Below are 24762 nucleotides of genomic sequence, written 5' to 3'. Positions count from 1 at the left end.
AGCTTAGAAGGAAGGAGGGCAGCATGGAAGGAGAACAACTGAGCCAAAGTATAAAAATGCCTTACATAAAGCATTACGCTGTACACAAACTTAAGGAATTAATAAACACACTCAGATTATGAGCAGATTGGGTGTGTAGCTCAGTGGCAGAGAGCTTGCTTAGAATCTGCCAGACCCTAGGTTAGGCTCCTGCTGATCACTGAAGGGGTGGGGGTTGGGGCGGAGAGAAACCACAGAAACTAGAAAAAGGATTATGAGAGGAAGGAAATCTTAAAGAAAGGGAAAAAAAAGAGAGATACAATGTATGTAAGAGAAAGGAAAACTACCTTAGGTGGAGGAGAACAGCTTAGAAGGAAGGAGGGCAGCATGGAAGGAGAACAACTGAGCCAAAGTATAAAAATGCCTTACATAAAGCATTACGCTGTACACAAACTTAAGGAATTAATAAACACACTCAGATTATGAGCAGATTGGGTGTGTAGCTCAGTGGCAGAGAGCTTGCTTAGAATCTGCCAGACCCTAGGTTAGGCTCCTGCTGATCACTGAAGGGGTGGGGGTTGGGGCGGAGAGAAACCACATACCCACCCCTACCCCCTGCTCAGGATCTTCCACATACATTATCATTTTTCTTGAGGAAACTTATTTGCATCACTGGCTTTAAAATAGAAAAGTTTTTGCCAAATCCTAAAATTTTATCTTTATTTCATCCTCTGGGGCTCTAAACTGACCAGACTTTTCCATGGCATACCGAACAGTCTTCGGAGCTGTCCCACCAAACCATTAAGTCAAGAACAGCTAATTCTTTCTACCTTACTGATCTCTAGCCAACCTCTGTATTCTCTTTGTCTGTTACTGACTATTCACCGATCTTCCTGAGCTGAATTTTATGTCTCTTTTACTGCTGCAGTTGAAAACCATTTCACTTTCTCCATTTTTTTTTTCTTTAGTTCAGGTTCTTGTCAACTCTTTATTTCAAGCACAATTCAAACTTACTTCCCAATCAGAAATTTTCTAAGTATCTACACCACATGGCAGGCATTGTGTGAAAAGAAGGGTATGATATCAAGTATCATCTCTTTTATCCCAGTCTGATTAGCCAGCTATTCTTCAAAATACTGAATTATAGTGAGCTGATTGTTTTCTATTTTAGCCTGTATGTTCCTAGAAGACAGAGAATGGCGTGTGTTGCTATTCATCTTTTTATTCCTGACATAATACAGCAACTAGCGCAGTCTTTAGTGTACAGAAGGCAGTCAATAAATTCTATTGACTAAATGTAATAAAATGTACATTTGACTCAATACTCTTTGGTTTACAAAGGAGACTTAACAGTTCTAGCTGTGATACCATGATTAAAGTTTATATTTAATTGAAAACTATTGTGTTCTCATATTTGGAATTCGGATGATCACCCTTGCATCAAAACTCTGGCTAATTCGGTGTGCAAACAGCACCACCTCACTATTGGATATGGGAACCCTGCCAGAAAGTGTGCAATCCACATATCAAGCTTTACACCCAGAAAGCTACTCGTAGCTACACTGCGGAAGATGAACATTGAGTTCATTCCACAACAATGTGATTATAAGTGGGTTTCAATTCACTTAAGTATAGGAAGACTCTTATCAACCATCTGGAAGGATCCAAGTTAATAGAATCACAACATAAGTCCCTTATTTTAGAACTCATAAAGCTACTAATTTACAAACATAGAAATTGAGAGAGAGAGAGAGAGAGAGAGAGAGAGAGAGAGAGAGAGAGAGAGAGAGAGAGAGAGAAACAAGCTGAGTTTAGTCAACTTATCAAGGAGAATTTTGTCAAAGGATACGGGCTTAGTCCAGATTCAGAAGTGAAGTGGGTTGGTGAGAGCCAAGGGAGACGAGTCAACAGAAATAACACGGCCAAAGTGTTGTGTCCAACAGCGGACACAGAATGCTGACATCGTTGCAAGACTACTGACATCTGTGGAGCTCAACAGGCAATAGCTTACTGCCGGCCAACCTTTAGTTGCATGGTCCTTCAACAGCTTCTAGGACCCGTCTCCTTGGGACTCAGCATTATAAAATGAGTTTAACTGAGTCTTAAACTTTTCTTTTGTCTCCAGAAGAAACCAGGTTTATATGCTGAGCCAACAACGACAACAAAAAAATCCAAGCAAATATTCAAGTATTCAATAATGCCATAAAAAATTCCACGATGCCCACAGGTTTCATATGTGTACATTAGCAACACGTAAAGTCAAGGCATCGATGTGCAGCAAGGAGCTCAGCATAAGGTCCCCACAGTGCTGGCCTATGTTACTGAACAGACCCATGCGGCTTTTAATTGATTTTCACTTGTCACTTCTACTCTGTTCAGGTCTGCCACTGAATTCCCTTTGTGCTGACATCTAATTTGGCTATAGTGCAATGAGTTTCTAGTCAGTTCAGAAAGAAAGAAGTCCATGAGATTCAAAAGACACCACTGAGCCTACAGAGCAGCCAGCCCAGCCTCCGAGTGACACCTAACGTGGCAGCCGAAGCCAAGGTGACTGGGCCTTGGCTCATGACAGATCCTGCCCTGAGTGCTAACTAATCTGGTAAATTCCTTTAACTAACCAAATGGAGGACATGTAAAACAGTAAAGGTGCGCCCAGCACTTCTTAATATCATTGTGCTCAACTGAAGGCCTGGCCTTCAGGGTGCAAGAGTTCCTGCACTGAATTCTCTCATCACGATGTGTCAGATGAACTCTAAGTCAATATACTTCACATAGTATTGGAAGACAGTGGCTGGTTCCTGGGATGACCTTGGAAAAGGAGCCACTTATGGTAGGATCAACCTTTAGAGGTACCAATGACTTCTACCCTGATACACGTCACAAAAACACAGACTTAAGGGGTATGCCACACATACACTGCAGCGCTATTTACAAACGCAGAAGGAATACCAGGCACGAAGAGGTTATCCTCTGGCTATACAGATGAAGAAAATGGAAATCAAACAGATCATGACTTTTCTAAGGTCACACATGGTTTATTTGAGAAAATTTCCATTAAAACTTTTCTTTCTAAACCCTAGATTATTACTTTTTGTACTACTTTGTATTACTCTAATAATGAAATAATGTCTTCTATTTACAATTGGTTGGAGCCTACCACTGACAACCAAAGCCAGGTATGCAACATCTGCCTCTCCTTACAGGAAAGGCTTTGTTGAGCCTCCAGCAAAATGTAGCCCTAATCCCTGTCATGTGTTCTTGATCTAACTGACATTGTCATGTCTCTGCTGAGAATGAAGCTGTTAGAACTGGCTCCATCAGTATTCCCACACTGCCTACTGGGAGTTCTTTGACATGGACCAACTCCTAAGACAGTGTGGCCAGCTGAAGACTTGGAGAACCCTTGCCAAGACAATGGGAATATTGTATCCAGAATATAAAAACGCCACATTCTTGACAACCCAAGTTTAGCTACCTGGGGCCAACTCCAAACTAGCCGCTTCCCAGTCTAGTCCACTGTTACCCTCTTCCTGGAACATACTTTATGCAGAATAATTTGAAACTCTGGCTCACCCTCAGCTTTAACTTCTATAATGAAGTAAGTCACCCCACTCAAAATGTCAAGAGAGGAATTCTTGATTTATAAATTGAACCAACAGAAAGTGATAAATCTAATAGGTGTCTGTGAGATGCCCAGCCCTAAGTGACACATCTACAATGGAATCTCTACACCTAAGGCTCATGGAACATAGTGGAGCAGGGGGTAGAGAGAACACTAATGCATCTCTCAACTTGCATCAGCAAAGCTTCCTCCTGCAACAGAAGGCCACGACTGGTCAAAGCGTAGCGAATAAAAGACTGTAGAGTGTGTGTCCCTGAAAGGGACTTCTATATTAAGCCTTACCAACCCAGGGCTCAGGGACCACGGTAGAAGAGGGGTGGAAAGATTTTAACAGCAGGGGTGATGTGTGACCATTAAGGAAATGAGCTTTCCAGGCAGTTGGAACTTGCTCATATGAACTTATAGTAACAGTGACAGCATGCCCAAGACCCATGCAAACTCAAACCAGACAAAAAATCTAGCATAGAACTAGGGAGATGGGCAGGAATCCCCAACTTTAGCTGAGGAACTATTGGCAGCTGATAACTGCTAGGTGAGGGAGATTGGTCTTCTTTAAGGGCTGACCAGTGGATGAACTCATACTTAGAAATATTTGGGTGCACAAACTTGACTTAATAGGCTTTAACATTGTAGAACAGAATGCATGAAATCCTGTGGGTAGGCTATGGAGGGGGTCTACATATGATTAAGATGTATTGCATGACATGTAAAAAGAATTCAATAAAAATATGCAATCTTAGTGGGAGGGGAAAGGATGAGTTTGAAAACAAGGAGAAAGGGTCAAGTAAAAACAGCCTTAAAGGTTAGAGATGGTACCTGCTTCCACAGCACATTTAATAAGACTCAATACAGAGAAGATGACCATGTCTGAGCAAGGATAATGCATAAATTCGTGAGGCGTTCCATCTTATTTTCTGCAGGGGTCAAAGACTGTGTTGGGACTGGAGAGATGGCTCAGCAGTTAAGAACACTGACTGTTCTTGCAGAAGACCTGGGTTTGAATCCCCGTACCCACAAGTCAGCTAACAACTGTCTGTAACTCCAGTTCCAGGGGATGGAACTGTCTCTGAGGGCATTGCACGGCACGGGTACACTTACCTACATGCAGGCATAACACTCATATACATAAAACAAAAATAACAAAAATTTTTTTTAAAAAAAGACTGTGTCTGCCATGACTGTCCCCTCCCTCAATAAATCTATATGCCTTTTTTTTTTTTTTTAAGGGTACAAGGTGAACTTTACTGATGTTTGGTTTCTTTACCAGCCTCCAAAACTGATTCAAAGTATGGTGCATTTTTAAATGCTCCCAGGTGACTCTGATGTTCAGTTCAAGAATCACTGTTGTAGGAATAGAACTTGGTTGGCAGATTTTCTATGCCTGTGTTATCCAACAGAAATACAAGCATGTGGTTCCTCACAGATACTGGATCTTTCAGCAGATATATAGGAGGAAAAGGATGGCAATATTTTAAATTATACATTGTTATTTGACTCAAGATAATACACACAAAATACTTTTAAATATGTAATTGATATGAACATATTGAGATTTCACATTCTCTTTCTCTTATCGATTGCTATCACCAGATTTATGATTACTCCAAACTCCTTAAAAATTAAGCCCTTGAACAGAAAACAATAAAGCAATGACTCTGGGCCAAAAAGCACTTCATGTTTTTTGTGGGAGACTGGCTCAAGGGTAGTGGGTCCTCTAGGCTATGCAGACTACACACAGCCCTGGTAAGCCCTCAGACCTGGATTATAGGAACTGGCATGTTTGAGATGTCCAAGAATTCTAGCTCTTTCTGAATACACGTTCTAATAAATAGTATTTTCCTTCAAATGAAGCAACAGAGTGGGCACAGAAACCAGACTCATCTCCTAGGGAAGATATCAGTCAATGGCATCCACATGGGCATCGAATCCCTGCAGTTCCAGTTGCCATAGCTATAAAATGTCCTCATTAACATTTTGCTATCCCAGGGCAGCCCCAGCAGCCAGGATATCTCTAGAATGCTGAGGCCAGGCTCTCCGGCTCTGTTGCTTCTGCCCTAAAACAGAAGATCTAGCAGGGTCTCACTATGTAGTCCATCCCAGGTTGGCCTGGATCCCACAGAGATCTCCTGCCTCTGCCGCCTGAGTGCTGGGATTAAAGGTATGAGTCACCAAACAAGATCCAAACGCATCTCCATGCAGTCAGTCCTCCAGCACTGCTCTTCCCAGCAGAACAATTTCCTCTCAAAAAGACAGAAACCCAAAAGTCAATGAAAAGCACTCCTCTCATTTGCTGTAAAGAAAGAACTGAATAAAGATCTGCTCTGTGACCTGTGGCAGAGTGTGAGACTTCAAAGCCAAGCAAACAGGTCTGGAGTTTTAAGCTGCCGTTTATTTGTCACCTGTGGGAACTTGGACAGGATAGCTTCTTGCAACATCTGGGGTTTGTTGTTGTTGATTGTTTTTTGACAGGGTCTCCCTAGTCACAGCCCACCTGGAAGTCACAATGTGAACCAGGGTGGGCCTCAACCTCAAAGAGATCTACCTGCCTCTGCCTCCTGAGGGCTGAGATTAAAGGCACACATCACCACATGCAGCGTGCAACATCTGGTTGTTTTTTTTTGTTTGTTTGTTTTTTTGAGACAGGGTCTCCCTGTAGCCCCAGATGTCCTGGAACTCACTATGTAGACCAGACTGGCCTTGAACTCACACTGCCTGCCTCTGCCTCAAGTGCTGAGATTAAAGGCGTGTGTCACCACGCCCGGCACAACATCTGGTTTGTAATGTGTGAAATAAGGAAAACATCATCTGTGTTTGCAGAACTGTGAGGACGACAGTAAATTTCTAGACCAAGGCAGTGCTCAATAAATGAGGGGCATTACTAAAATTTCAAAGTAGGGGACAGGAAGACCCAATAACCAGCAGTATTCAGAGATTTTGTGACAGGCCCTCAGTCCTATCTTCATCCAGAACACCCATTTCTAAAGATAAGCACCTGGTGTTCCTGTGAGTGACAGCTGACCTTGAGGAAGCAACACAGCCTACTAAAGCCTCAGTAATCTGGAGTGTATCTGGATTGAAAGAAAAAGGGGCAGGGTGAGGTGATGCACTTAATCCAAGCACATAGGCGTGGGGCAGAGGCAGGTGGACTCCAGTGGTCAAGGCCAGAGAAGGGAGGGAGGGAGAAAGAGAGAGCCGGAGAGAGGGAAAGTGAAGGAGAGAAGAGACCAGGCAAGATGAGATAAGACAGGACAAGACTGGCTTAGACAAAGGCTTCTGGGCTAATCAATATGGTATACAAGCTCTGAGAGTTGGTTTGAGCTACTTAACTTTTACAATTTATTTTTTATTTACTTATTTAATTAATTAATTCATTCATTCATTTTATTAATTTCTATGAACTTTCATAGTTAGGAATAGTTGTAAGGATTTTTCCCCCCCTTTAGGGCTCTAAACTCACTAACTGAGAAACAGCTACCAGACCAGCAGGATCCACCCCCTTCCTCTTGGCTACACCTCTGAAATTCTGCTGATATTTTTCTTCTTTCAGTGGTTTCCATTGAAAATGTTATGATCATGGAGTAACTAAAGAAAACCTCCCTTTCTGGACAGAAGGAATTTAGTAGCTATCTCTCTTCTAATTTGTTCTCTAATTGGACAGCATTTCAGTTCTTTTGTTTTCATTCCATAAACTACTTGGGAAAAAAAGACTGATTTGATCTTTCTTTACCGCTGAGTAGGAGGACTCCATTGTGTAAATGAACCACATTTTTATTATCCACTCGTCAGTTGAGGGGACACTTAGGTTGCTTCCATCTCTTAGCTATTGTGAAAAGAGCAGCAACAAACATGGATGTACAAGTGTCTCTGCAACAGGATGAGTCATATGCTAGGTCATATGCTAGCAGGTCATATGCTAGGCTAATTTTTAGATTTTTAAGCACACTGTTTCATATGCTAGCAGGTCATATGCTAGGCTAATTTTTAGATTTTTAAGAGTTAGCCACACTGTTTCCCATAGAGGCTGCACGAGTTTGCAATCCCACCAGCAGTGGATGAGTGTTCCCCTTTCTCCACATCCTCCCCAGTATTTTGTATCATTTGTTCTCTTGATCTTAGCCAGTCTGACTGGGGTAGGATGAAATCTTAAAGTGGTTTTAATTTGCATTTCCATAACTACTAAAGATGTTGAACACTTTTTAAGACATTTCTTAGCCATCTGTATCTCTTCTTTTGACAAGTCTCTGTTTAGATCCTTAACGCATCTTTTAATTGGGTCACTTGTTTCCTTGATTCTTTGTTTTTTGAGTTCTTTATATATTCTGGATGTTAAACCTATCAGATGTGTCACTAGTAAAGAGAGAGATTTTCTCACACTTTGTAGGTTTTCTCTTCACTTCCTTGGTTGCTTCTTTTGATATACAGAAGCTTTTAAATTTAATGAGGTCCCACTTGTTGATTCTTGACCTTAATTCCTGAGCAACTGATGTCTGATTTAGAAAATCCTTTCCTACACCTATATCTTGTAGGTTATTGCCGATGTTTTCTTCTAACAGTTTCAGAGTTTCTGGATTCACATTGAAGTCTTTGATCCATTTGGAACTGATTTAGTGCAAGGTGGAAGGGTCTAGTTTCATTCTTCTACAGTGGAGAATCCAGTTTTGCCAGCACTATTTGCTGAAGATGCTGTCTTTCCTCCAGTGAGTGTTCTAATCATGAAATTTGTAGGTAAATGGATGGAGTAGAAACTGTTATACTAAGAGAGGTAACACAGACTCAGAAAAACAAATGATGTATGTCCTCCCTCATATGTGGATCCTAGCACCAAATCCTTTTATGGGAATATGTATCCAGACATAACTACAGGAGCCAGGATAATGAAAAGGAACCAGGGAGGTAAAGGAAAAGAAAGAATCTGAGAGAGAAGAACAGTGGAAAAAAGTGTTACAAAGGGAGAAATGGATAGAATGGGAGTATTTAAATGGGAGGAGGGAGGGAAGGTTATACAAGGAACTGTGGGGATAAAGGGAAAGAAGCTCTCAAGAGAGGTGGGACCATAGGAGACTGATATTATCAAGGGAGAAAGGGGGACACTTTAAATGGTGAAGTCATGGTGGAAGGGTTAGCGAGGGAAAGAGAAAAGAGAGATAAATAATGACTAGCTACTATAAAAAAAGTCAGTGAAAATTATTTTAGTCCCGCAACCACTGACAAATTGCACATACAATATCTCTAATCCATGTGTATATCTAAAGGCTACATAGCAAGAAACAGTGCCAGACAGGAGAAACCTTTGAGTAGTTGGTCAGGGTGGTCCAAGAGACCCCCAAAATACACAGGCTATTGCCACAGCCCTTGATTGCCTCCTAGAACTTGAAGGTAAGACTCTACTGGTAAAGACAGAACATACTTCAGATACAGGATTTGGAGCAATGGAGCTGGAACTAACCTGGAAGCCACTTCCCCTGATGGCAAGTTCTCATAGCTTTGGAAAGCACTATGCAAGGTGCTAGGGTAGAGTATCAATTCATGGTCCAACACCAGCTTCAAGACCAAATAACCCCATCAGTGACCTGCACAGCATGCGACATTAGTGCAGTAGTGGCACCTTCATCTTGCGGGCAATCAACAGCTACCTAATTGGAATAAAAGCCCGCTCAATGGGAGGAAACTCAGGTACTATAAACATAACCAAATACACATGGCTGGAGAGGCCACAGATCCTAGAGGAACCCCCAAAACGGGCACACCCCTAGACTAATCTAATTTCTTAATATGTACAAAGTATGTATCCTTATATTTACAGATACACATCCCGGTTACCACTCATCAAAGAAGTTTGTTTTGCACCAGACAGAGACTATTACAGAGTACCACAACTTGTCACACAGAGACATTATCTGTGAATTTCCCAAACCTAAGTGGCACATCTACAATGCAACCTCTCCACCCAAGGCTCACGGAACATGGAACAAGGGGTAAAGAAGACAATAAGGAATATCTCAATTCTTATAAACGAGAGACTCTAGATAGGCTGACTAGACCTCAGTAGATGAACTTGCACTGAGGGACATCTGGGGACACTAACTTGACACAATAGGCCTTAAGAGAAATGTATGAATTCCAGTGGGGGACTATGGGAGAGTGCCAGTGGGTAAGGGGGATAAAGATTAAGATTAACTGGAATGTTCTGTATGAAATACACAAAAATTCAATTTAAAAAAAAGACTGGGTCCCACTGTGTTACCCAGGCAGGACTTGAACACTAGGGCTCAAGTGATCCACTGGTCTTGACCTCTTCAGTGGCTGGGAATATAGGTCCTGCACCTTAGGCTTTCTTTAATTTTCCTTTCTCCAGAGGAGTTTAGTAATGAATTTCTCAGTGTTCATTTTACTGTAAGTCTTAAACAGTATTTAAAATAATCTTGCAAGCCAGTTACAGTGGCACATACCTATAATCCTAGGACTTGGGAGGCTGAGGCAGGAGGATCACAAATTCAAGTCTAGTCTAGAATACACAGTGACTTTCAAGACAGTCTCAGCTACATGGTCAGACACGCACGCACACACACACACACACACACACACACACATACACACAAACAAAACAACTTCTAAAAAGGACAATTTTGGCAAATTCATACTTCATAGACTCGCCTCTGCTGGGCTCTCCAGACCCTGAGGTGCCTGCTTGTCATTCTCTTTCTTTATAGGTGAACTGTTTTCAAGGCTTTCTTTTATAAAGAGAATACAAGTAAGTCGAGATTGGCTTTCTGACTGAACCCAGGATATACTACGTGCTTTGTCATCATAAATTCTGAGAAAGAAGTAACTTTAAAAATAAATGCAACCAAGGGGCTGAAGAGATGGATCAGAGGTTAAGACCACGTACTATTCTTGCAGAGGACCTGAGTTTGATTCCCAGTTCCCATGTAGGGAGGCTTACAACTGCCTCTAACTCCACCTCCGAGGAATCCAACATGTCTGGCCTCCACCTCTGGCACCTACACTCACATGCACAGACCCTGCTTCACACATAATGTATTTTATTTTTTAAGTATTTATTTTATTTTTATTTTATGTGTATGAGTACATTGCCTGCATGTATGTAAGTGTACCCATGTCGTGCAATGCCCACAGAGGTCAGAAGAGGACATTGTATCCCCTGGAAATGGAGTTATGGATGGCTGTTAGCCACGATGTGGGTTCTGGGAATTGAAACCAGGTCCTCTGCAAGAGCAGCCAGTGTTCTTAACCACTGAGCCATCTCTCCAGACCAACATAATTTAAAAAACAAAAAAGTGTAACCAAAGTATTAATCGAAAAGGGTTCTAAGAAAGCCAGTAATAATAAATTTTATGGTACTACATCAAAATCCTTTAAAAAAATTTTTAACATTTATTATTTTTATTTTATGTGTATGAGTGTGTTGCCTGCATGTATATAAGCATAGCTGTGTCATGCAATGCCTGTGGAGGTCAGAAGAGGGTATTGGATCCCCAGGAACTGGAGTTACAGATGGTTGTTAGGTGCCATGTGGATAGTGGGACCTGAAACAGGGTCCTCTGCCAGTGCTCTTAACTGTGAGCCATGGCTCTAGCCCTCAAATTTCATTTTTGATCACAGACAAATCCTCCCAAAATGTCACACATTATCACACAAAAGTAAATAAAATATAATTTACAACTGAACTATAGAACACTATCTCTATTGTGATAATGGATGGAGGACCCCAGCTCATAAAATAGTGACTTTCAGATAACAGAATTCTTTCCTTATACTCCCCAATGAATCTATATTACATTTTCACTTTAAACTTCATCATGAAAGTTCCCATAATCCAAAAAATACGTTTCACACCTATTAAGCTTTCTTTCATTTTGTCCACACTGAAGTCATTTGAGCTAACTACAGCACAACCACTAGATAATTTCTTTCTGGCTGTAATGACTGATGGTGTAGGATTCAAATAGAAGAGGACCTGTGAGAGAACTACATACTTCCTGAGCAATGAGTTACAGCTTGGAGCGGGTGCAATAGACTCAAATATCAATTTAATTACCTGACAATTATGTTCATTTTTCCAGTTTTCAAAATGCAAAGATACATGTTCAATAGCAAGAATACAAAAATCCCGAGTAATGACTGCTTTACCGCCTTGACCTAAAAACAAAAGCAAAAGAGAAAAAGCAAACAGAAAGAAATGGACAGTGGCTTCGTTTTAATACTTGCCATTTCACATTTATCTGAAACAAAAAAAAAACAACCCACCACCAAGATGGGGATGGGGACTCCCAGCCTCAGGCTGTTACAGATAACACACATAAAAACCACACTGGTCCTTCCTTTTTCTGTCTTGTTAAAAAGTTAAAGCATTAGATTTCCTACGATGGTTTTATTACTGATTACAATCTATAGATTTCCTACAGCAGTAAAACTAGTGAATTAGAAATTTCCTAGCTAATAATGAGAGGTCACCTTTACTTCCTTGCAGAGGATTAAGCACTAAGGAAAGATGTTTCCGATTTACATATGCAGGATCTCAATTTAGATAAACTGACACCAGTTACTTTGTCTAAGCTACTAGAAAGTTGTTGCACTCAAATGCTTTTTTAAAAAATGGACAATGAAGCTGAAACACATAAATGTTTACTATATTAGAAAGAAGTCTGGAATCTGTGCTGAGCAGCAGCAAAGACTATTTCTGTCCTATTCAAAGTTACCTTAGAGCAAGAAAAACAAAAACTTTTAGAACTGGCAAATAGCAGTGTACCTGCACTCACTGAGGACCGTACGTTGCTTAAAAAACCCAAAGTTCACTACGGTGCACTTAGAAATTCCCTTCTGTTGCAGGGTTTTCTAGCACTTTTGATGTGCAAAGAGAGGAATTACAAACAGATTGCTTCGTAGATTATGGAAAAGGAAAGCTGACCCCCAGGACCCTCTGTGTAAACCTGAACGCTGGCTGGCTACAGCACATCGCATTCTCTCAAGAGGCTGGGCCAACCATAGACTAATGTGGGCTGATGGCCTGTGTTTCCGTGGACCGAGCTAAGGGTTACCTAGACTCTGTGCCTTGCTTTCAGCTATGCTAACAGAAAGAACCAAGGACCTCCCAGGAATGTTGTAAAAGACTAAACAAATCAATGTGTGAAAAAACTTAGAAAAGTATGTTAACTGATACCAGCATTAGCAATTCAACACCAACAGACTATGCAAGGTGACAAGCATTTATTTCACTGTATAAAAATAAGGAGACTGTGTGCTGATTCAGATACAGCTCTGCCCCTGACATGGCGATGCACACAGGTACTCTTGCTGAATGAGGCAACGTATGTGGGACCCCTCTGCAGACCTCAGGGGTCTCTACCGAAGTCTTTTACCTAAGAGCATTGTTCCTTCCATACTCTGAGGTATCCATTCCCAATCTCCACTTCTGGTTCTAACTGGCCTCCCAGGTCCTGGATACTGTGAGAATTTCTTACCGCTGGTTTTCTTAACCCTGGGTCCATCATTCCTCTGCTGCCTGTGCTTCCCTCCTTCCATGTGCCCTCGATTCTAGTCAAAATGGCACTGTTTCTCCCAATAAAGTCCTCCACATTTTCTCTTCAATGAGAGTCCTTTCCATAACTATGAACACTAACATTTTCACACCTGATATGTAGCCAAACTGGATGACGGGAAGGTCTGCCCTCTACCCCAAACTCTGGACAACAAATACCTTCAAAGACAAGTAAAGTGACTGTTTATGGAAACTGAAGTCCATTATTTGATTGTATGGAGGTCAGCCTAAAAGCTAAACCTTAATTCATTATTGTGCATTCAGTGATCTTTTGCCCTTCTTGAAGACAGACTATAACAACTATATTGTTGTTATAGAAACAACATCAGCCCAAGGAGTAACAACATGAGAGAGGTTAGGACCGTGGGTGCCCTCATCCAATTGGCCAGTTCCACCCTACTTCCAAACTGTGAGACGCTATACAGGTCATGGTGGAGAGTCCGCTGAAGCAAAGAGCTGTCTGTAAGAGCCTGCCAGGACACCGTGAGCTCTTCTAGAGACAGGACTGGAGAGTAAAGCCTCCATAAGGTAAGGCTTCTCACCAACAACTCAGGCACATACCTACCTAAAACCCTTCCAACCCACAGGGACTGCAGGTGTGAAAACCACAAGTGTGGCCACCAGGAAACAGTCAAAAATGTCTGAGCTACGCTGGACAGACCAGAGTACAGATCTGGATTTTTTAACTCCTACTTGGATCTAAATGTATCCCTGGGCTTATGGCTGGTCACTATATTCCCAACCACTCAGTGGTACCACAAGCCAGGACCAGCAGGGGATTTATCACAAAAATCAAGGAAGGCAGTGACTGAGCCCAGTTTATTATTGTTGCCTCCAACCAATACAAAAGGCAAGCAAGCACACACAGCACCTGCACAAAAAGTTAGTAAAATGTGGCTCCCAATGGAGACCATGAGGGAATTTCTGGGTGAGTTTCCTGGAAGGCTTCTCTGGGTCACAAGGATAGACTACTTTCATTCACCAAGTACTACACACTGTTTCCTCTGCCTTTAAAGCACACTTGTTCCTGGCTGCAGTTACCTGGGTAAGGCTTCACCTGTTTGTACTAACTAAACTAGATTCAACACTGTTTCTGCTTCTCACATGGCTGCACCACACAAGAGCCTTTAAATGTGGAAGGCAGAGGGCAACTACAGGGGTGAGCGACTGAGTGCGGATAGGTATCTTCGGCACTATCTACGTTAAAATGTAAGAGATGGAGATCCTCAGAGTCAGACTTGTAGAAATGGGCAAAGAATGGGGCTGCCAGGGCTGGGAGTGGAGAGTTCCTGTCTAGAAGGTGGAGCGTGGGTTTGGATGGTGAGGCGCACTGTGGAGACAGGAATCCTGCAGAGCAGGGAGGGGTGTTGTTCAATGCCATAGAACTGCATAGTTAAAAATGGCTAAAGGGCACATTTTTATGCAATGCATGGTTTACTAAAACAGCAGAAAGAAAGGGGTGGAAGGGAAGAGAGGGCATGGAGGAAAGAGAAGCTAAAAATGAAAAAGAGTGAAACTAATGGTTCACTTTTATTTGTAAGAATTATTTCCCAACTTTAAATGTTTTGATATATTCTGTTTACACTTTCCTCAAAAATTCTCAACTTAGGGCTTCCTTAGAGATTTTCCTCAAGCATTCTCTTACTTCAAAAGCACTGATGTTCCATGCTACAAGTTTGAATCCATACAGGTATGTCCTCAACAGGCCCATACTGACCCCAGACAGTGGTGCTCATCAAGGAGGCTATAGAATGACTGAGACACGGGACCTTCCTGGTTCCTAGGAGCAGGCCTTTGAAAGTGACACCCACTCCTGGTTCCGTTCTGCTGTGCCTTCTGCCTTCTGGTCCACACCAAGCTCCACCTCCATGCCTCTCCCTCAATGGTGGACTTACTCTCTGACACCCTAAGTACAATAAACAACTCCCTTAAGTTGTTTCTGCCCAGTATTTTGTCATGGTGAGAAAAGGAACAGGTCTAGATGTACATCTCTCCCCCTCCTTCTTCCTCTGTTCTTCTAGAACATACTGAAACAGTTAACATGCCCAAAGAAAATTAAAGCTTTAGAATTCCTAAGAATCAATAGCCCTAATCTGGCAGCAATCTTCAATACTTATTAAACAAATTTAAATCAGAAAATAATACTCTGGGATACTTTCTCTTCATTTGAAAGTAATATAAGTGTGAACACAAAAAAACTGGAAAACTGGGAACAATTACTTCAATTTAACTAAAATTTAATTAAGTAATTCATTTAAGTAAATAAGCATTTTCCAAACTTTCTAAAGGTTTTTAGAAACCATCATCTTTAGGGCATAAAAAAATCTGCCCTTGAATGGATGTGTGAGAAGTCATTAAACAGTTTTCCATGAGGCCTCGCAGGTGTTTCTAACATTTACAGGCCTAATAAGACACTGAGAAATGACTTTCTACCCTGAGCTTTCCCCATTACTGTGCAATACTTCTTTAGGAAAGATGCTCAGACATGCAGCTACAAAGCTGAGGGACAGGACCGTATGGTGTCTGACAAGTGTTATGTATCTGTGAGTGTGGTTTGTACAAACACACACTTAAGAACACCTAGCAACTGCTCTAGATAACAGATAGTGTTTCCTTTTAAGCAAAAGTAACATGATTATTTTCACAGACAATGGCTTTTGTTGACTCTCCGAACCAAGGCTTAACTCCTTCTACTGTGGTCACACTTTACACTATCACCTCCTCTCCGTCTCACCTTGGCCTATGGGCGTGTGTGTGTGTGTGTGTGTGTGTGTGTGTGTGTGACTGACCGCTTTGCTTGGAATTCCTGGACTACAATGAGTTTCCAAGCTTCAGGTCTCCTGCTGAGTTCCGTCGTCAGTTAGATGAACTCTCTGATTTAATATTAATAGCCTTTGTTCTAAAATAGCTTATCTCAGGGACTGGAGAGATGGCTCAGCAGTTAAGAACACTGGCTGTTCTTGCAGAAGACCTGGGTTCGAATCCCAGCACCCACATGGCAGCTAAGAACCATCCGTAACTCCAGTTCCAGGGTATCCAACATCCTCTTCTGACCTCTGCAGGCATTGCACCACATGGGTGCACTTACCTACATGCAGGCAATACACACATACACATAAAATAAAAATAATAAAAAGTTTAAAAAGTTTTAAAGTAGCTTATCTCAAATATAACATTGTATCAGTTTGTGTTTTATCTGTAGTGTCCCCATTCAAAGTGGGGGAGTGTCCTCTCCCACTAAATTAGACATTACAGTAGCACCTCTAGGTCCAACATAGTAGAAGCTCAGCAAAAATGGGCCAATGCAAGACACAAGAAGCACTTTCACACAGACAAAGTTTAAATACCCCAGCTACTATTTAAGAATTGAGGGACTATTTTAATGTTTGTTAAAGCAGTTCTGAATGTTAAAATTTCACAAAACACAACAATAAAACATGTCATCAGGAATGGAGTCTCAGAGCTCAGAGAACACTTGCTTGGATGACACAGCAGGTGCACAGAGTGAAGGCTTTCGTTCCTGTCAGAGTAGAGCGAATTTGCTTATCACACTGTCAGCCCTGTATAACAAACTTACACACAGGGAACTTTTCAGCTCTTAAGAGTAGAAGGATTTTTTAGAATCCACAAGCTGGACTTCATCCCCCTCCTCTATTTAGAACTGAAAAACCAGCACTTAAGTGTGGAGCAGCAGGCATTACATCCAGAACCGAGAGCACTATAGTTAAGGCTGCTGTGAAGATGTTCCCTTCAAAAAGCACCTGTAAAGCCAGGCGTGGTGGTGCACGCCTTTAATCCCAGCACTCGGGAGGCAGAGGCAGGCGGATCTCTGTGAGTTCAAGGCCAGCCTGGTCTACATAGTAAGTTCCAGGACAGCTGGGGCTACAAGGAGACCCTCTCTCAAAAAGACCCCCCCCCAAAAAAAAGCACCTGTAAAATGGTTTCTTAAGAATTTTAAGAACTTTTTTCTTACAATTACATACATTTATTTATCATTTATTTGTGTATTTGTGTATGGGAGTACGTAAATGCCATGCCATGTGGTATGGTCAGAGAAGGACTTGCAGGCAGAGGCCAACTCTCCCTCCTTTGTGGGTCCTAGAGATCTTTACCCACTGAGCCATCAGCTAGGGAATGGTTCACAGCACACATTTCTAACCCAGCAGACATTACAAGAATGAAAGTTTGGAAAAGAGTGACCATCCATCATAATTACTAGAGAAATCAAAACCTAAAATTCTTGCCAAGGAAATACCAAGCAAAATTAGGATGAAGGGTCTTTCAGAATTATAACATATGACATAGTATTCGACAGCATTTGTGTGTGGTGAGTCTCTGGTTCATAATGCAGGAACCATTTTCACACATACTCTTTACTCTTACTCTTGACCCGTCTCACAGTCTCATCACAAAGAGATAAAACACACAACATCATCTCCACTTGGTATCAGAAAGGGTTCCAGAGGTTAAGCAGTCAGCTTGCATCTGACTCACAGTGAATTTCCTGTTGTCCCGTTCAAAAGGAGTACAGAAACTCTCCAACAGAATGCTACCTGCTCCTAGAGAACTTGTTATGTGGGAGGATTATGCCCTATCTCCAGTGTCACCCCAGGACCTGCCTCAGTTACTTCCCACCTCCTCCTGCATTGGCTCATCCCTCTACCTGAAATACTTACACTGGCTGGCTGTTAGCTGTGAAGACTGCTGCCTAAAGCTTTCTTTTTCTGGCAGTCGTCCCTGCCCACCTAATATACATGAGCCACAGGCCTGGTCACTCTCCCATCACCATAATTTGTTCTGTGCACAAGGATCACCTCTTGACGGTATCTCGGGTGCTTACTGATCACTCATCTTACTCCGCCACACAAGCTCTGAGTGTGACTAAGCCAGCCTTCTCACCACTGTACTCTTAGGGCCAGTCTTAAACTGAGTTTTCCAGACAGCTGGTCAGCTACTCATACGAACTCATGGCAATGGTGACAGCATGCACAAGTCCCATGCACACTCCAACTAGACAAAATCCCAGCACAGATATCAGGAAGTAGGTAAGAAACTCCAGCTCAACCTAAGGAACTTTTGGCTGCTGGGAGGGGGAGAGTCAGTTTCTTTCAAGGTGGGACTCTTAGTAGCTTACCCAGGCTCCAGTGAATGGACATTTGTGGACACAAATTAGACACTGTAGGCATATACATATATGACATTAAATTGGACGGGTCAGTAAGGGGAGGTGTGGATATGGGGGGGTCTAAATACCACCAAGTTATACTGTAATGAAAACCACAAAATTCAATAAATTTTTTTATTGTTTGAGACTCATGCTGATGCTTGCTATTCCTCCTTGGGTAAAATAATTCAATGTAGTATTGAGACTGTCACTAAGACTTGTTCATCTATAACTTACGCTCACAATTCTTTAAAGTGCACTATTAGAGGGATGCTACACCTTAACTCGGTATGTAAGCAAACCTCCAGAAGAAGCAGGAACCTTCTCCCAATTAGCTAGCGAGTGGCAACGTGGGTGGGCTTATCTGCTCTGACCGCAAGCTCATATCTCGGGTCTCTCAAGGATAAACAGTTCCTGCAATGCTTTGGATGAAACCAGTGCCCACCACACAGAAGACTGATTCACTGTGCACCTCCAAGGCACCTGCGTTGAAGTCTCTGGCCTAGGAACTTTGTGGACATATCACAAGGGGCTGAAATCACTACTGAAGAGGGGAACATACAAAACTTCTTTCCTCTCCCCTTCCAATCCTCCCAGAAGCTCTGCCAAATACCTTGGAACACAGTCTCCCCACAGAGCTGCACAGAAATCAGTTCAAGGGTTGCACCCCACTACAACTGGAGAAAAACAATGTTCTTTTCATCTTTCTTTTCTGGAAGAGTAAGTACAGTGTGGACTTATCACTGTTCTTTCCCAGAACAGAACACAGGAGAAAACACAGCAGCAGATTTTCACCCTACTCATGTTCAGTAGGCCAACTTGGACATTAGCCAAGAAATTCGAGGTTGTACTTCGATCCTGGGCCCTGAAGCGTCAGCAGGATGCAGAATATAGCCTGCCCTGCTCAGGGTGGCATCCTCCTGGGGCGAGGAGGCTGTGCCAGGAGGACAACTTTCCACACCAGGCCCCTGCCCACTTGTTCCAACATTTCTTAGCTTCCTTCAGAAAGAAATCGACTAGGAGAGGAAAGAAAAATGGAAGCACTCACTGGATCCAAGAAAACTGCGTCTTCACATCACAAGCACACTTATACACACCACGAAGCACTGCAGTACTGCAGTCGGAGGGCCGCTGGACCCACCGTCATCCACTCTAGTACTCTAACCAGCAGGGTTACTGCAGGGTAACAGGGCTGTGCTTCTAACCATGAAACTGAAAGACTTAAGAACATCCCTCATTCTCCCCAGAGCTTACACCCACCACGGCAGATCTGTGAAGACTTGTGCAGGATTCACCACTGCGGCTAAACAATTCCTAGATAGCGATCTCTTCATGCTTACGGTTTGCTCTATATAATTGCAGCCTTCTACTCAGTCTTTCTGAAATAATATACTTAGAGGCAAATAACTTCATATCAATTTTCCAGGAGAATCTTTCTACATTTAAATGCATTCCTTTATGTTAATGTAAACTAAAATAAGAAATCCTGGAAATGATGTGTTCTCGTACAAAAGAGTACGACAAAGTGAAAATAACAGTTAAAACTAAGTTAAGATGCAGTATGCAACCTCAGCCCTGCTGCCTGCCATCTGAACTTTGGAAACAGGAACTTCATTTCGCTACCCTTCATGAACAAGCATAAACCAGCTGCCATTACCTCTTAGTGCCTGTAAAAGCAGACTATCTGAAAGCAACAAAGTGCTACTGAAAGGTAAGAACTGGGGACGGTGACGACAGCAAGGAAGGTTACTTGATACTGAAGTAAAACGTGCCCCAAGTGAAAGTGCAGCTTTTCAGCTAAGACCAGGAGGCCAGGTTCTTGCACAGAACCCGAGAGGACTCCGGAACATGAGCTCACACTTCCGTGATTTTCTGGTGTACTGCACACCCAAATCCTGAATTTGCTGGATGATAAACACTGTTGTACAGATGACTAATGTGAGCAGCATGCTCCATCAAAACCTGAAGAAATATCAATTTTTTATGCTTATCATGGTGTTTCCCAGAGATGACATCAATTCTTATGTCTGAGAGAGTAAAGTATTAAAGTAATTTCTTAAGACAAATACCGAGAATGTGCTGTCTCACTTAAACAATGCTAAGAAACGCATCTACCGGGGCTCTGCCGTACCGCATGCTTGGTAGTGACACCGCCCCCGTCTTTCTTTCCAAGATTGTTATCTTCACTGCAATTTTTAGGCAACTGTAGTCGCTTCCCATTGCTAGCTACCAGTATGAGCACTTCAGGCAAAGTCTGATATTTGAAATTAAACAAAACCAATCAATCAACCAATCAACCCAGGATGCTAATTTGATTTGGACATTAAGGCAGTAATAAAACTGCAATTTCAGTTATGAAAATTAACTTTTATGCAGCAAAAATCTAATTCAACCAGAGGCTTAACATTCACATTTGCTAGAAATACATTTGATAAAACTTCCTGTCGGGTGTGGTGGCGCACACCTTTAATCCCAGCATTAGGGAGGCAGAGGCAGATGGATCTCTGTGAGTTCAAGGCCAGCCTCGGCTACAGGGAGACTCTGTCTCAAAAAGACCAAAAAAAACCCACAAAAAACAGAAAACTTCCTAAAACCAAAATGCAGGCCAGCAGCAGCAGCAGCACCCTTAATACCACCTATCTCTAATGTGCACCAAAATTTACAAAGCACTGTTACATACCTTGACTTTTTTTTTGTTTCTATTATAATAAACCTCTGAGGGAAACACAATGCGCTCTTCACAGAGGAACAAACTGAGACCCAGAGAAGTGAAGATCAAAGTCCAGCTCTCAGTAGATGAAGGACTGAGCCAGGACCCACCATCCTTCCTCTAGGTCAGACTCTTTTCTTCACATTTTATTTCCTTGATTCCAACACCAGGCAGATCATAGGGTAGCTAGAAGCAGGTGCCAGGATATGTTTTAGGAAGCACTGCAGAGCACTTAGAACACTTAGCTCCCCCACAGTGTCTTATCCACAGCCAGGGCCCAGGAAGACACCCTCCGGGTACAGCCGGTTCTGATGCTGGCACTTTAGAATCACCCCCCCCCAGACTGATTTGCAAGATTCCTCTTCACCTGGCTTCTGAACATTAAGGGAAGGAAGATCTGGTGTTAGGGGATGGAAGACACTGCTGTTGGCCACACAAGGCTTGAGTCCGCTACAGAATTAAAGGACTTAGAGCTAGTTGCTGTCAAAAAATGCCTAAAGACTGGCACATTCAGCCTGACAGTCCCCATTGGAAGTGGGGTCCCGAGACTTTTACTAGCTCATATGGCAGGAAGGGAGGCCTGTTCTCCTTGCAACAGAATCTCTTTTCCAAATGGAGCTGACAAAGTTTAGGAACATGTTTTATGTACTATGTCTCATGAACATACATACACTACAAAACTGCTCAGTGTTCCTGAGACTGGCATCCCACAACTACCGGCTCTGTGCCTGACGATCCAGTTCAACATCAAGAACACAGGTTACAGATTCTCCATCTAATCTGGTGAACATGAAGTCGTGGCTAGATCAGCATCAGCTTAAGGTGCTCTGTCCACACTATCTAGTGTACATCTTCCTGGGAATTCTGCATGCTCCACAGGGAAAGCTGGAGTGCAGAAAGGTTAGTTCAGTCACAGGCCTGAGGACCTAGTCCCAAGAGATTCCTAAACAGTTTCTGAAGCACACATTTATACTTTGTACACCAAGAAATACTTAGCCTGAAACACAGCCTGCTCTCAACAGTTACCAAAACTCTGCTGTTTACTTAGAGCAATCTCTGTCCACAAATCAGCTGGTTCTGAGGTCAGGCCACCATATAAGTGAATCAGTAAAGGGATGGGTCAGCTACCTGAAATCTCTCCTTTGTCCTGACTCCTTTTGCATCTTTTAAGTAAAGTGAGTCCTGTCTGGTGAGAAATGAGTAAAGGCAAAAGAGTGAGATTCATTTTTCAGGCTCATGTGTAAATCATCACAGCCCTTCCGTGGTCACAGTGGTCCCCTAGTACAGCTGACCCAGGAGCCACATCTGCTGATGCTCATTAGTGACAGGGTCACTTGGCCCAGGACCCAACCTTCCCTGGGCTCATAGCTGGCATACTGAAGGGTATCTAGGCAAGGTTCCTTGCAAAGTCAGTACTAACAGAGCGATGTACTGCCTTGGCTTCCCTGGTCTCAATTCACTGATCTAAGCTGGCAGATAGGATGGGTGGCCTCTGCCTCACATACTGTGGGCAGGCACAGCTGGAAAATGTGGGGTATGGTCTAGGGTTGGCCACCACTCTAAGAACTCCAGAGAAGAAGCCATGAGTCACAAACACTAGGTAGTTATTTCCTGTTAACAGGCTGCCTCTAAAATGATCGGAGGTTTTGAGAGGTGAGAGGAAGACTGAACACCATGTTCTAAGTAACCCAGAACAGCCCACCATAACAACGTTCTAAGTAACCCAGAATAGCCCAGCATAACAACGTTCTAAGTAACCCAGAACAGCCCACCATAACAACATTCTAAGTAACCCAGAACAGCCCACCATAACAACGTTCTAAGTAATCCAGAACAGCCCACCATAACAACGTTCTAAGTAACCCAGAACAGCCCACCATAACAACGTTCTAAGTAACCCAGAACAGCCCACCATAACAACGTTCTAAGTAACCCAGAACAGCCCACCATAACAACGTTCTAAGTAACCCAGAACAGCCCACCATACAGCCCACCGTAACAATGTTCTAAGTAACCGAGAACAGGCCAGCAGCAACAGCAGTTAAGAAATGATGAATGCACATCTTACAGTCATAAACAACTATTTTAAAAATAAAAATATGTATTTTTTGATTACTCAAGAATGAGGACTGATTTACTGAGAAGACATTCTTTGTAGGTATCTTGGTTTTTAAAAATATCTTTGAGGGAATTGTAGAGATGGCTCAACAGTAAAGAGCACTGGCTGCTCTTGTAGAGGATCTGTGTTCAGTCGCCTGGATCTACATGATGGCTAACAACCATCCTTAATTTCAGTTCCAGAGAATTCTAACACCCTTTTCTGGCCTCCATGGGCATTGCACACACAGGGTACAATTACATACATGCAGGCAAAATATTCATATATATATATAATAAAAATAAAATTTTAAAGTTGGGTGGTGGCACACACCTTTAATCCCAGGACTCAGGAGGCACAGGCAGGCCAATCTCTGTGAGACTGAGGCCAGCCTGGTCTACATAGCAAGTTCCAGGCCAGCCGGGGCTACAGGGAGACCCTGTCTCAAAAAACAAAACAGACAAAAAAATGTTTTTTCAAACATCTAAAATATATTTTTTGATTAGTTAATTTGTGTGTGTGGGGGGGTGCATACACATGTGCACAGGCCACGGTGAGCATGTGGAGGTCAGAGGACAAGTTGGGAGAGCTGGTTCTCGCCTGCGACCACGTGGGTTGCAGGTACTAACTCGGGGTCATAGTGCTTATGCAGTAGGCACTTTTACCCACTCAGCCCCCTCTGTAGGCATTTTGAAAATCTGTTGGCTTTAATATCATTTCCGCTTTTCAGAGGGGATAAATCAATCAAGGTGTCTGCTAGTTCCTCTGTGAAGATCCATAAACAATCAAAAGGCATCTCTGGTATCTAAGTTGCTGAGATAATGTGTGCTCACTTCAAAAACCCATCAGAACAATCTGTGTAAAGGCTGCCCACGATCTGTGTGCACAGTGAGATCTGACTGAAAGAGCTTGTTACCAAAGATAACAGAGACAGCACAGGAGCGGAGCGGAGTCTAGGTAGCCACAGTGACGGCAAAGGACCCATCTTACCCCTTCAGATCGAGGGACTCATGAAGAAAAAAAACATAATCACTATTTCTACCACCCTTGCTTCTTCTGTTCTCAAAATGAACACAGAAATTTCTGAAAAGTTCCCGAGCATTTTAAATGTGCATCTCAATCCCTACCCACCTGACATTCATACTGGTCCACTGCCCTTTCTGTTAGGGACAGCCACCTTCAGGGAGCCTCGTGCAGCCAGTAGGTGCTGATTTCATATTCTAAGAAATCTCATTCAATAATTATTATATCTGTAAAATAATGTTTGATACAGTATATATTTTACAAAGAAAATGCCTGAAATTTGCATTTGATTTTATAAATTTCAGAATGTGATCAGAAGTTAACAGACTATTTCAAAAGGGAACAAAACTATGTTTCTGGCTTTTGAGACGAAAATGGTCCTTGTCAATGAAGTAACTATTACTTCTATGTTGAGAATGTTCTCAAAGAAAGGAGGCTCGTGTTGAGAAGAATCGGTATTTCAGAGAACTTTTAAAATACAGTATTATGGCCTGAAAGGTCTAATATATTTTATACATAAACCACATCTGTCTGTAAAGTTATATAGTTACATAACCCTTGGTGATCAGAATCACTACACTGTATCTGACAGAAAACGTCTCTAGAA

At 42.4% G+C, this 24762-nt stretch overlaps 1 protein-coding gene and 1 pseudogene across 6 annotated transcripts in view; one reads left to right on the top strand and one right to left on the bottom strand.

Annotated features, from left to right (window-relative positions):
- The window catches only part of Arid1b (AT-rich interaction domain 1B), a 417231-nt gene that overhangs the window by 195492 nt on the left and 196977 nt on the right, over positions 1–24762 (bottom strand). The window lies entirely within an intron of this gene.
- Positions 4418–4513, top strand: LOC115071509 (annotated as a pseudogene).

Source organism: Nannospalax galili, unplaced genomic scaffold (genome assembly GCF_000622305.1).
Source record: "Nannospalax galili isolate Female #2095 unplaced genomic scaffold, S.galili_v1.0 scaffold211, whole genome shotgun sequence".
Lineage (NCBI taxonomy): Eukaryota > Metazoa > Chordata > Mammalia > Rodentia > Spalacidae > Nannospalax > Nannospalax galili.
This window is presented reverse-complemented; position numbering and strand designations above follow the sequence as displayed.